At 44.2% G+C, this 12306-nt stretch overlaps 1 protein-coding gene across 2 annotated transcripts in view; it reads right to left on the bottom strand.

Moving 5' to 3' along the window:
* Nucleotides 1–12306, bottom strand: part of CPQ (carboxypeptidase Q) — a 1788882-nt gene that overhangs the window by 1355975 nt on the left and 420601 nt on the right. The window lies entirely within an intron of this gene.

The following is a 12306-nucleotide window of genomic DNA, read 5'->3' as shown; positions in this document are numbered from 1 at the left end:
CAACTTACTCTCTTTTCATTAAGTAAATAATTAACAACTAATTGAATAAGAGTGGATTGTGATTAGTCTCTCCTAGCGTACCTGGCCCATTATTCGCATTAGATATTCGCTACTGACTATTTAGTGCATTTGACTCTTAGCTTTTTAGTGAAACTTCTAAATGCCATTGGTGCAGGAGGTATCAAACATCTAAATACATAGAGGTTCTTCTAAAATGTTTGGGTTACTCAGTTCCTCTAGGCAGAATGATGTCATGCATTTCTACAAACCTTACAAAGCCAGAGACATGCTTGCTCTATTTATCATCATGATGGACAGAGAGTTGGCTCAGGCCTCCACGAACCTCAAATCTAGCATGGTCAATTACGATTTGCATATCAAGATTGTTTAGGAAAACATACTTAGTTGATACCTAGTAGATGTCGCATGCTGATGACACACAAGCTGTTTTCCAGCTAGAAACTACACAGTCATCTGATGCTGCACTGCAGCTCGCTCTTGCCAGAATTCAGGACCGGATCAGGAATAACTGGCTGACACAGAACTAAGGAAGGACAGCTTATGGTAACTGCTGGCGGTGCAAACATCTCAAACTGCAATTACTATAACGGATAAACTGGCTGGTGGATTGGCCAACTACAGGAGAGTAAATAAATTATGCCAATCTTCTGTTAAACACCAAGTGGCAGCATTGATCTGTAGCTGCCTGTACTAAATGAAGACACACAGACTAATCCTCCCTTATTTACAGAGAAGTGACTAACATATGTGTTATGGCTTTTATTATACCTTATATAATACTGAATACAGCACCGATCCTAATGTATGTTAAGACGGTCGTTGTTTGTGCATTTAGATGCAAGCAGAAGTTTAGTAAGTAAGTTAATTACATGACACTCTCAGCTTTAAGGACATTTACAAATGATAAGTGGTCAATTGTCACAAATGTTTTCTGTTGCTCGAGTTAACAGGCCAGAGATGGAATGTTTCCACTATCTTTGGCATTTAACATTTAGCAATAGCTGGGAATCTGTTCTAGAAGTAAAAATGACCTTGCATGATTATGTAGCAGAGAAACTGGAAAGATACAAATTCTTTAACAAACCCCCATGTAAAAAGAATAACCAGAGACACAAGAAAGATTAGATCTTCTTTTATTGAGAAAAACATCACACCCACTTTCAGTCACATAGATCAACTCACAAATGTTGACATGCCACCAAGTGATTTTTAGACATCACAACAATTATTTGTGGCACTCCCATTTCAACTTGGAACACTACATTTAAGGACCAAACAACCATGGATCTCTTAGCAAATCGAAGAGGTAAAAAACACATACAGTAAGGGGAGGACGAATGATGAAATCCTAAGTCTCCTCAATCACTATCAAAATCAAGTTTGGAAAATAATACAGATCCCCAGTCCACAGAGCAAAACGTCATAGATTCAAAGAAGCCCCCTGCATTTAATTTGTAATAAGTGCCCGGGGGAGGTAGTGGTCTCCAGCTATGCGGGGCCCGAGCAGCCCCCCTGCATTTTCACAAATATTAGCCCCGGGGAGGTGGCAGTCCCTGGGACTTCAAGGAGACTGGAAGCCCCCCGCATTCAAAATATAAATGCCCCCAGGACCTGGTCCACCCGGGGCCTGCAGCTAAAGCAAGCTTGGAAGTCTGTGCTTGCTTTTTAAAATTTTTTGCTGGATTCGCATGACCCAGCACCAGAGCTAAGGGGTGAGGGTGACTATACCGGGGCCCTTTTTCTTTCTTTTTTTTTTTTTACATAGTTTTTTGAGACTCGACTGAAGCTGAGTCCCAAGATGGCTGCCAACACTTCCTTGTTGAAGTGTGGGCAGCCCATCAGATCTCAGCATGAGATCGCGAGGGTTCACGATGCCTTCACGTACCTATATATATATATATACAAATTTGGATTTTAGTTAATTTCTCAAAAACAACTAAATGGATTTACACCAAATAACAAAAAAGGCCTCTTTCTGGACCAAGAGCTACCTTTCTGCCAAATTTGGTGTAATTGTGTCCAGTAGTTTTGGCGCTATCGCTGTTCAAAATCACTATGGAAAAATGAATAGGGAAAACGCATTGTTGGAACCTAATTTTCTCAGCGCCCGCTGGATGGATCACCCTGATACTTTCCAGACAGCAGCTGAAGTGAGCATCGTTTTTGGGGAAAATTTCATTAAGATGCATCAAACAGCCCCAAATTATTACCAAAACTAAAAACTCTATTTCATAGAAACTAAATATATTGGTATATATAGTGATATATGTTTTTTTTTGTTGATAGGGATTGGATTCTGTCCTGTTTTCTTTCTAGCAAAAATGCTCCCTCCCTTACTGATGGCCACTGTGAGTAAAGACAGACTAGAGACTAATAGAAGGCAGAAGCCAGACGGACACAGAAAAGTAGCGCCAGACTAAGGGGGTCATTCCGACCCTGGCGGTCATGGACCGCCAGGGCCGGGGACCGCAGATGCACCGCCAACAGGCTGGCGGTGCATACAGGCCAATTCTGTCCGCGGCGGTAAAGCTGCGGTCAGAAAAGGGAAACCGGCGGTTTCCCGCCGGTTTTCCCCAGGCCTGAGGAATCCTCCATGGCGGCGCTGCAGGCAGCGCCGCCATGGGGATTCCGACCCCCTTACCGCCAGCCTGGTTCTGGTGGTTTTGACCGCCAGAACCTGGTTGGCGGTAACGGGTGTCGTGGGGCCCCTGGGGGCCCCTGCAGTGTCCATGCCAATGGCATAGGCACTGCAGGGGCCCCTTAACAGGGCCCCACCAAGATTTTCAGTGTCTGCATTGCAGACACGGAAAATCGCGACGGGTGCAACTGCACCCGTCGCACCCTTTCCACTCCGCCGGCTCCATTCGGAGCCGGCATCCTCGTGGAAGGGGGTTTCCCGCTGGGCGGGCGGGCGGCCTTCTGGCGGTCGCCCGCCCGCCCAGCGGGAAACTCAGAATTACCGCGGCGGTCTTTTGACCGCGCAGCGGTATTCTGACGGCGGTACTTTATGACCCCCTAACTGTGCAAAACCCAACCCATCCTTATCCACTCCAATAACCCACCCACCAACCCCTCATGAGGAAACATAAAATCCTTGCTATGAAGAAGTCCCCCAAAGGATCCCTGATTTAGGGCAGCTTGACAATGAGTACACCGTATACACACTCCTTTGCGAAAATGTAGAACTATCGAACAAAAAGCAGCAGAAAACTGGCCAGCCCAAGTCAAAAAGGAAGATCATCCTAGAGTCATTCTGAAGTCATCTGATGACTTCAGCTGAGCTATTCCTGTAACTATCTGGAGAAGTCATCCGAAACCATCCTGAAGTATGTGTAAAGGGCGAAATATTTAAATGAGATGACTGTAGAGTCATTACAAAAACTACTCTAGGATGAGTTCCTGATGACTTAATTTGAAAGTGTGTGAAGACTGTTTAAATTGCAGGAGTACCAGCTGACAACCTGAGGATGAGCGCAGATTACTACAAGATGATTCCAGGACAATTTGAGGATTAGTGCAGAATACTACGAAATGATTCCAGGACACTTTGAGGATGAATGTGGATTACTACAAAATTACTCCAGGACAATTTGAGGATTAGTGCAGATCAAAACAAAATGATTCCAGGACAATTTGAGAATGAGTGTGGATTACTCTTAGATTACTTTATGACATCTTCAGGATGAGTGAAGACTGCTCCTTGATGATTATATCAAAACTTTGAGATGAGCGCAGAATATTTCAGAATGACCATCACAAATGCAGGATAAGTGCTGATTACTTCAAGATGATTCTACCCAAACCTGAAGAAGCCTGCGGATTGCTTTAGGATGATTATATGACAACTTCAGAATGAGCCTGTAATAATCTGAAATGACACTGTAATAACTTCAGTATGAGTGAGGATTACTACTTGATGATGTAAAAAAAAAAAAAAAAAAAAACTTTAGGATAGATCTGAACGTGTACACCATGGTTCCAAACCTTTTTCTTGAGATCGCCCATGATGGTAGCCATTTCATCACCTCAATCCCAGGTCTTCAAGGCACACCACCACCATTGCCCCTTTCTCAAGTTTTGCAGAACCATGTTGAACCTCTCATCTATGTCCTACGAGGAGAAGTCACCAATATTTGCCAGTTGCCTATTCTTCATCCCAGGTCAAGTATAGTGTTGAGGGCAAGGTCAACGGAGGGAAACTCAAATGGTGGAACAATTAAAAGATGATAAATGGCATGGATGGATGAAGGTCTAATAGGAGGTGAGTGTTTTGTTTATGAGGATCCATAAGAACATGCTGTGCCAAGAAATAATAAGTCGCAAGAGGTGAACAGTTGAAGGCAAGGGGGCTGAGTGTCTACAGATGATCGCCTGATGGAACATGTGAGTGGCAACGTGTTTGCAGGTGATTGTTGAGAGTAGGGGAGGCTGTGAGCTTGAGTCGCTCTGGGTCAAATATAGAGGATGATCAAATTTGGGAGAAAATGGTTAAGCATCCATAATTGAACAGTTGAAGGAAAAGTGCGGAGTGGGTTGTTCAACATAAGGAGGACAGTGACTGAGGGCAGAGGAAGTTGTGAGTGATTGTCTTTAGGTGAGTGGATTGGGTACGCTATGAGTGGCGGACTGTTTATAAGCAAATCAGCTTGAGGAAGGAAAGCTGTGAGTGATGACTTACTAGATGAGATATGATGTAAGTGGCTGGACAATTAAGGGCACTGAAGCTGTAAATAAGTAGCTTTAGGTATGAGAGAATATGCAGATAAGAAGACCTGTAACTGGGATAGGTGACAAATGAACTGTAGAAGAAGTTGGGGGTTTGTGGCTAAGGGTGTACACTGGAACATTATGGATATTATGAATGACAGAGTATCCTTAGGTGAGCGTTCGAGTGCAAGAGAAGCTATAAGCAAATGGCTGTTTGTAGGCAAGTGACTGAGACACAGGAAGCTCCATTTGTGGAAAAATGTCAGTTGGTTGAGCAGTTTATGGAGAATGGTTGAGTAAGTGAACAATTTAGGGTGAGGGAAGCTTTAAGGGTCTTGCTATAGAGGGTGGAAACCGTGAGCAGGTGAACTGCTGCAAGGGATTTAAGCAGCAAGGAGGTGGGTTACTGATGTCAGGGGAATCTATTTGAAAGCCTCTAGGGAGGTAATAAGGATAAGGATTAGAGATCAGGTGACTACATGCAAGTAACTCATTCTGGCCCTGTTGTTTGCTTGGATGTGAAACAAGGGCTAGTGTTTGCCGAGGGATGGAAGCCCGAAACCTGTTTTGTGTGCCAAGATATGACAGGGCCTGTGTTGAACCTCAGAGGGGTGGGAGCCCAACACCCATATTTCAAGGGCAGTGATTGTCTGTCAGAAGCAGAAGATTGGAGGCCAGGACATGTGTTGTGTACCAGTGGGTGTGCTGGGAAAGAGCTCAGGGCAGAGTTTTGTGTCTGCTCTGGGAGTACAGGGCCTGTATATGTACAGCAGTAGTAGTCTAGGGACTGTTTTATATGCCAGACAGTGCATGTTCAGGGCCTTTGCTGTGTGCTTAAGTGCAAATCCAGGGCCTGTCTTGGGTGCGAGTCCAAGGCCTGTGGTTGAATAATGGGGTAGGCGTTTAGGGCCTCCAGGTAGAGATTGGAGTCCAAAGATTCCACGCATGCAGTAGGGCAGGAGACCACAGCTTGTGCTCTGTGTTGGGTCTATGCTAATTGCCTGTGATGAATATTAAGGTTGGAGTCTAGTTCATGAATGTTGGGGTGAGTCCATGCCCTGAACTGCAGAGTTCGGAGTCCAGGACCTGTAAGTCTGGGTGGGAATCCTGTGCCAGGGGTGGAAGTCCAGCAGCAGTGTATCAAGGAAAGGATGCTGAAGTCCAGGGCAGGTGTGGTCTGCTCTGGAGTATGAAGTATGGGGGTTGGAAAGGAACTGGGGCAGTCAACGACCTGCATTGTCTGATGAGGGATAGGAGTCCAGGATCTGTGCAGTGTGCTGAGGGATAAGAATTCAGGACTTGTGGTGTGCGAGGAGTGTGAGTACGGGGCCTGTGTTGTGTCTATGGCATGGAAGTACAAAGCCACCAGTTTCTATTCTACACACAGTTTATACTCTACACATAATTAGGAAAACATCTCAGGCATTACTGAGGGATGCAGCTGTAATGTCGGCAACTATTCATGTCCTAATTTGCATATCCTTATCATTCTTGAAGATATCTCTGGCAGTTATTTTGCTGTCAGGGACAGGTCTCAGCATTAGCAGCAGAAAAATCTGCAGACTGGTCTCAACATTACCAGCCCAAGACATAAATATGCCAAAAAGGTTTGACCATAACAGTATTTAAAGATCAGCCATTTCCACTGTATTTCCTGGTTCTCTTTTCATCTGGGCCTAGAAGACTATTTAAAGTGTCTAAGTGTGGCTACCTGTGGCTGGGGTTATCATGAACAATGCAAGTAAATGTTGCTCATGATCACACCTCTGACTTTCTTATAGTAGGAAAGCAGGTAGTCCTTTATTAGCCCAGCTGCATGCTGCCATTTCTCCCATCACTGTCAGAGGTGGTGTCAACTGAGCTGACTTGTGGCATAGCATAGCTTATCTCATGATTATGCCCCTCCTACATACCAACATTTTAAGATGAAAGAGTGAGAATCTCTCACCTGAATTGGGCATGTTGGCATGTATAATCTAGTCCCATTTTAAGGCACCTTTGTAAACAATGTTTTTTTTTCTGACTGCAAAGTGTTACTTCCTAGAGGAAAAAAAGCGTTGGCAAGGCCAATAGGCCTCCCCTATGCAAGAGCTATTGAGTTTGGAAATGTGCTGTAGTCTTTAAATACACTAGTGTGGCTGTTGTTCAGCATGACTAAATGTTAGTGGCATGCAGTGGGGTGGGATGGGGTACACTGGGGTAGCGTGGAGTGGGGTAGATTGGAACAGGGTAAGTGGGATAGATTAAAGTATTAGATAGGAGTGAAGTTAGTTGACTTGCTGTAGATTTGGGTGGAGTAGAGTAGATTGGAGTGGGGTATAATGAAGTGGAATGGTTTAGATTCAGGAAGAGTGGAGTGAGGTGGAGTGGGGCGGACTGGATGAGGTAGATTGGAATAGGGTAGTTTGGTGTGAAGTGGGGTAGGGTAAATTGGAGTGGGGTGGATTGGTTTGGATGGAGTGGGGTAGATTTGGGTAGTGTGTGGTAGAGTGAACTAAGTGGTGTGCAGTAGATTGGGTAGGGTGGAATGGAGTGCAGTAGATTGGGGTGGAGTGGAGTTGGATAGACTGTGGTTGAGACTGGAGTGGAGCGAGAGGCTGGTGGAAGAGTGGAGTGTAGTAGAGTGGAGTGGGGTAGATTAGGGTGGAGTGGGGTAGACTGGGTGGATTAGATTAGGGGAGTTTGGAATAGAGTGGGGTACACTCAAGAGGAATGAGTGGAGAGGGTTGGATTGGTGGAGAGTGGAGTGTGATATACTGGGGTGGGGTAGATTTGTTAAGAGTGGAGTGAAGTGGAGTTGATTAGGGTGAAATGGGTTAGATTGGAGTGGATTATTGTATGGTAAATTGAATTGGAGTGGAGAGGGGTAGATTTGAGTAAAATAGGAGTGGGGTAGATTGGATGGGTAGAATGAAGCAGGGTAGTTTGGGCTAGAGTAGGATAATTTGGAGTAGAGTAAATTCAAGTGGGATGATTAGATTGGATGGAGTGGGGTAGATATGGTAGCATGTGGTAGAGTAGAGTGGGGTAGATTGGAATGGAGCGTTGTAAATTTGGATAGGATGGAGTGGGGTAGATTGGGAGGATTAAGGTAGGGTAGGTTGGAGTGGGTACATCAAAGTGGGGTAGATTGAGTTAGGGTGGGATAGATTTGAGCTGGGCAGATTGGGGTAGGGTAGTTTGGGGGTGGAGTGGGGTGGATTAGAGTACAGTGGGTTCGATTGGACTTGAGTGGGGTAGATTTGGGTAGCATGTGGTAGAGTAAAGTAAAGAGAAGTAAAGAGAAGTGGGGTTGATTGAGTCAAGTGGAATGAAGTGTGGTAGAGAGGGTTGGGGTAGATTAGGTGCACTGTAGTGAAGTGGAGAGGGGTCGATTTGAGTAGAGTAGAGTTTAGTAGGCAGCGCTGTCTGGTGCACTTTAACCTAAAAACAACTGTTAGTGCGCACAAAGCATGGGATATCTGGTAACATGACAGGTTCAGCAGTCCCCTTTGGACCAGAATGACAACCTTAAACCACTCTTCACTTGTCAACTCATTGCCATGTGTTAGCAACAAAGTATACACTTAAAGTGCATCACAAACATTTCCTTTATTTTTCTACTCTGTGATTACCATGAAAATGCCCTTATGTGTTGCACCTGAAGTGGGTATGTTGATGTAAGATTTTAATCAACAGCAATGCTCCAGATGCTTTGTGTTTCTCTATGCTAGTACTGACATATTGTAATCCTACGTCTGTCTGTAGCATGTCTTGGTTTTCAGTTTTGAAAATCTTGTACACACAGGTAAGGGAATTATTGTGTTGGCAGATGGATAGCTAGTTTGCCACATAGCCCTTTTCTTTACTGGAATGAGCATTATTTTAGAGAGGTAGGACTACAACATGTCAGTACTAACATATTACAAAAATTAGGAAGATAACCTAAATTGAGTATTTCCCCCTTATCAGTACATACCTTAAACCGTAATCATAAGAAGAAATCACTTAAATACGTGCTGTAGAGCTACCTTAATGACCCCTCTGATAATAAAAGTAAACAAAGTAAGAAAAAGGAGTATTAAAAACAAACGCAGACGCTTTTATACAAAGTGTTATTTCTGTATCATGTTCGGGGCTCGGCCATGAACAAATGGCCAGTATTTGTCTCTAGGAAAGTGGCAACCTCATGAGCGGGTGTCAGCAAGTTTGGATTGGGGTCCGTCAAGCTAGGTAGAGACGTAATGTTGGCTGGGGAGGTGCATATGTAACAGGTCATAAGGCTTTCTAGATGTCTGTGGTAGCTGGGCAGAATGGTGGTTTTGGATCCAGTGCAAGAGACATGCACACCCTTGTGTCACCAAGTCCTCTGCATTTCAGACCGGGCCACTTTGCATTCTGGGACATGTAGTATGCATTCAGAAATCCCAATATGCAAAGTACTGTTGTATAAAAAATTGGACTGGCTGCGCTGATGGAGGAAAAAAAAAGCCCAGAGCAGCTGAAGGTGTCACATATATGGACACTTGTTCTATCATGAACCTGCATACCTTTCACACGGCCAAAGCTAACTGTTTCCCCCCCTATGCCGCGTGGCACCTCTGTCCTGAAGACCTCTCCGCTAGTCTCCCTCTGTCCCTTAGGGGGGGGGGGGTGGAGGGTGAGGGGGGGGGGCTGACATCTGTCTGTCTCCTCGTGTCTCTGTGAAAATGACTTCTAAGATAGTTGTATGATGGCTTCTAAAGTAATCCTGTTTGACATGGGAGTTTACGAGACAGAGGTACAAAGATAAACACATAAAACTCTGTTACACCTATAGATCTGTTAGGCCTTGGCAGCACCCTGAACCCATTGGTAACGGCACGAAAATATTACTATATAGGATTGCATTGTAAATACTTATGGGGAAACGAATACGGATCTGCCAAGTATTTTTGGACCTCAAAGTTTAGGTTTAGGGCAGCACACAGGCAGAGACCTAGCAGTCTGTTCATGTCTCCTCCTCCTATATCATAAGCAGGAAAACATATGTCAGAACTTTCGGCACATCTTTCACTCAACAACCACAGGCCTAACGAGTGGATCGATTACAGTGTGTGGTGCAAGCCGGGCCGCTGCTAAATATAGGAACGGGACGCTGTAGGAGAGGGCGTGCCTGGGGGCACTATCCCAGCCAAACACCACAGCCCGTTCAAGCCTGCTCCGGCCACAGGCGGGCCTGTTCAGAGTCTGAACAATATGTGCGCTCTGTTTTGCACGGAGACGCTTAAATTCAGAGCAGTTTCGGGTCTACTCAGTAATTTCTTTCAGAAAGTATATATCAGAGCACAAGGTCAGTCAGCACTCTGCGAGTCTTAAATGCACGTGCTTTAGCAAAAGACAATTACTAAAGGGGCGCTTTTATTCTGCAACATATATATTATTGGAGAAGCGAAATCAAAAAAGAGAAGAAAGAAGGTGCACTTTTTGAAATTAATTTCCCTGACATTTAAGACTAAATCCTTAAAACCAAATAAATATTATGAAAATGTGAATTAAGCAGATCCCCTTCCGCTCGCGCCTCTCTTTCTCGAATATTCTTCCATTATGAAGCATCAAGAGGGATTATTGGTTGGAAAAGGTTAATGTACGCAATAGTGCATACTGTAAAATGGGAGTGTGGATGAAGTGAAGCATTGGCAAACTCAACAGATCTAGCATTCATGCAGTAAAACAGGAACATGTGAATGCAACTTTCCTCAAGCGATCGCTGAAGTGGGCGAGCTCCGGCAGCAACTACAACTGTCTAAAACTGCCTCCAGTCAGAACTAAAGAGAAGGGAAACGAAGAAGAGCAAGAAATGCTTATAATATGCACACACAGATGTGTAGGGCAAGTACTACTCGCCCCAAGGATTCAGAGGTAGTGTGAGAGATGATCAAAGAATTGTGCGCCTCATACCCTGGCGTGCGCCAAAGGCAGGTGGCTATCGATAAAATATAGAAGGCTGAAGCAACATTCATTTACATCTCTTTAAATACGATTATTTGTTTTGTCAAAACCGTCAATGTAATCACGCATAACATATTCAAGATTCGCTTGATTACACTATTGCTTTATTAGGATAATTTATATGAAGTAAACCTTTAGATTATGCTAATTTTCTGACCAGGAGTAATAATGACTTCATATAATTACATTTCTTTCAGAACAGCCTGGTACACTGTAGAAAAACAGGGTCTAAAGGTTTAGTGTCACTGTTGCAAAGTTAGCACATTGGAGGTTCAGAATTAAACCTCATTAATGTCTCTGTGCAGTGAAACAGAGGGAGGAAAGTGCAACTAAACATCATGTACAGGCCCCTTAGCAGAGTATCAAATTGCGGTCTACACTAAGGTTGGTTATGACAGTCAACTTGTCACTTATTGGGTAATTTACAAAGGGAGGTTTGCTTTCCAGACATAATATGTCCGGGGCAAGAAACCATTTAATCATTGTTTTTTAACTAGTATTAAACTATATTGGGAAATGGAAATATTTGCTACTGTGTGTTCCAGTGATAAAAGATGAATTTCTTCGGTAACATCAGGAAGAATGAATGTTCAGGCTCTGAGTCAAAGTAGTCCACATCCAGTGTAGACTCACCTGGAGCTTGAATGGTCTGGTACAGTGCAGGAATCAAATACTGAAAGGTTCTAGAGTTAATAGAACACAAAATAGTGTGGCGTAAAATACTCATATCGGCATAAAACAATGTAGAAACTAAAAATCCCTATTTTGTACTGGGCCCGATTTAATGAGATACAATCAAGACCACTCCTGCATCAATTCTCCCAACTCCGTGGCCTACAGGTCAAAGCAATCAGCTTTTAACTGCTACTGACTCCACTTTCCTACCTCCAGTACCAGCAAGCACAGACTTCAGCTGTGGGCAGTGGCTCTGGTTGGAGGGCGTGACTCAAAGTTACACCGAGCAGCCATTTTGGCCTTGACCAGCACTTTGTGCATGTGGTGTGTGGCTATATCCAACTCATGCTGCCAGTGTCCCTACCTCCAAAGCCTGCAGTTTGTGGGCACAGAACATGGCTTTCAGTCCCCTACACCCAGTCTCTCTGGCCCACAGAGCCCACTCGGCATGTCCTTCGACCATGCATAGCAGGCTCTGGTTGCAGTGCATGGCTCTCAGAGATGGTTAATGGTCATGAGATTAGATTAGCAGGGTGTGCTCTTTGGTCACTTTATGTTGCCCATTCCTTTCATGGCTTTTTTCAATGCAACACCAACTAAATCTCAAGCCCACAAGTGACTACTGGGCATGATCCTGGAGCTCATAGTACAGGATGTGGCCTATGGCCACGAACTACACCTAGTCTCTGTGTCTGTGGAGCACTCAGAACACATTCTTCTATCATGTCCAGTTCACACTGGGAGCAGTCCATGTCAGCAGTAAAGACAATATCCTCATCAGCTAAAACACTTTACTGAATGATTTCATGAAATAAATATGCCCTTATACAAACTTGCACATACTTCAATGTTCTATCTGCTGAAGAGGGTCAATGGTAGGCTGGGGTAGACTTTGCATAATTTTGCTTCCAGACATCATCCAAATTGCCTAAA

The sequence above is a fragment of the Pleurodeles waltl genome, chromosome 2_2 (assembly GCF_031143425.1).
Source record: "Pleurodeles waltl isolate 20211129_DDA chromosome 2_2, aPleWal1.hap1.20221129, whole genome shotgun sequence".
NCBI classification, from domain to species: domain Eukaryota; kingdom Metazoa; phylum Chordata; class Amphibia; order Caudata; family Salamandridae; genus Pleurodeles; species Pleurodeles waltl.
This window is presented reverse-complemented; position numbering and strand designations above follow the sequence as displayed.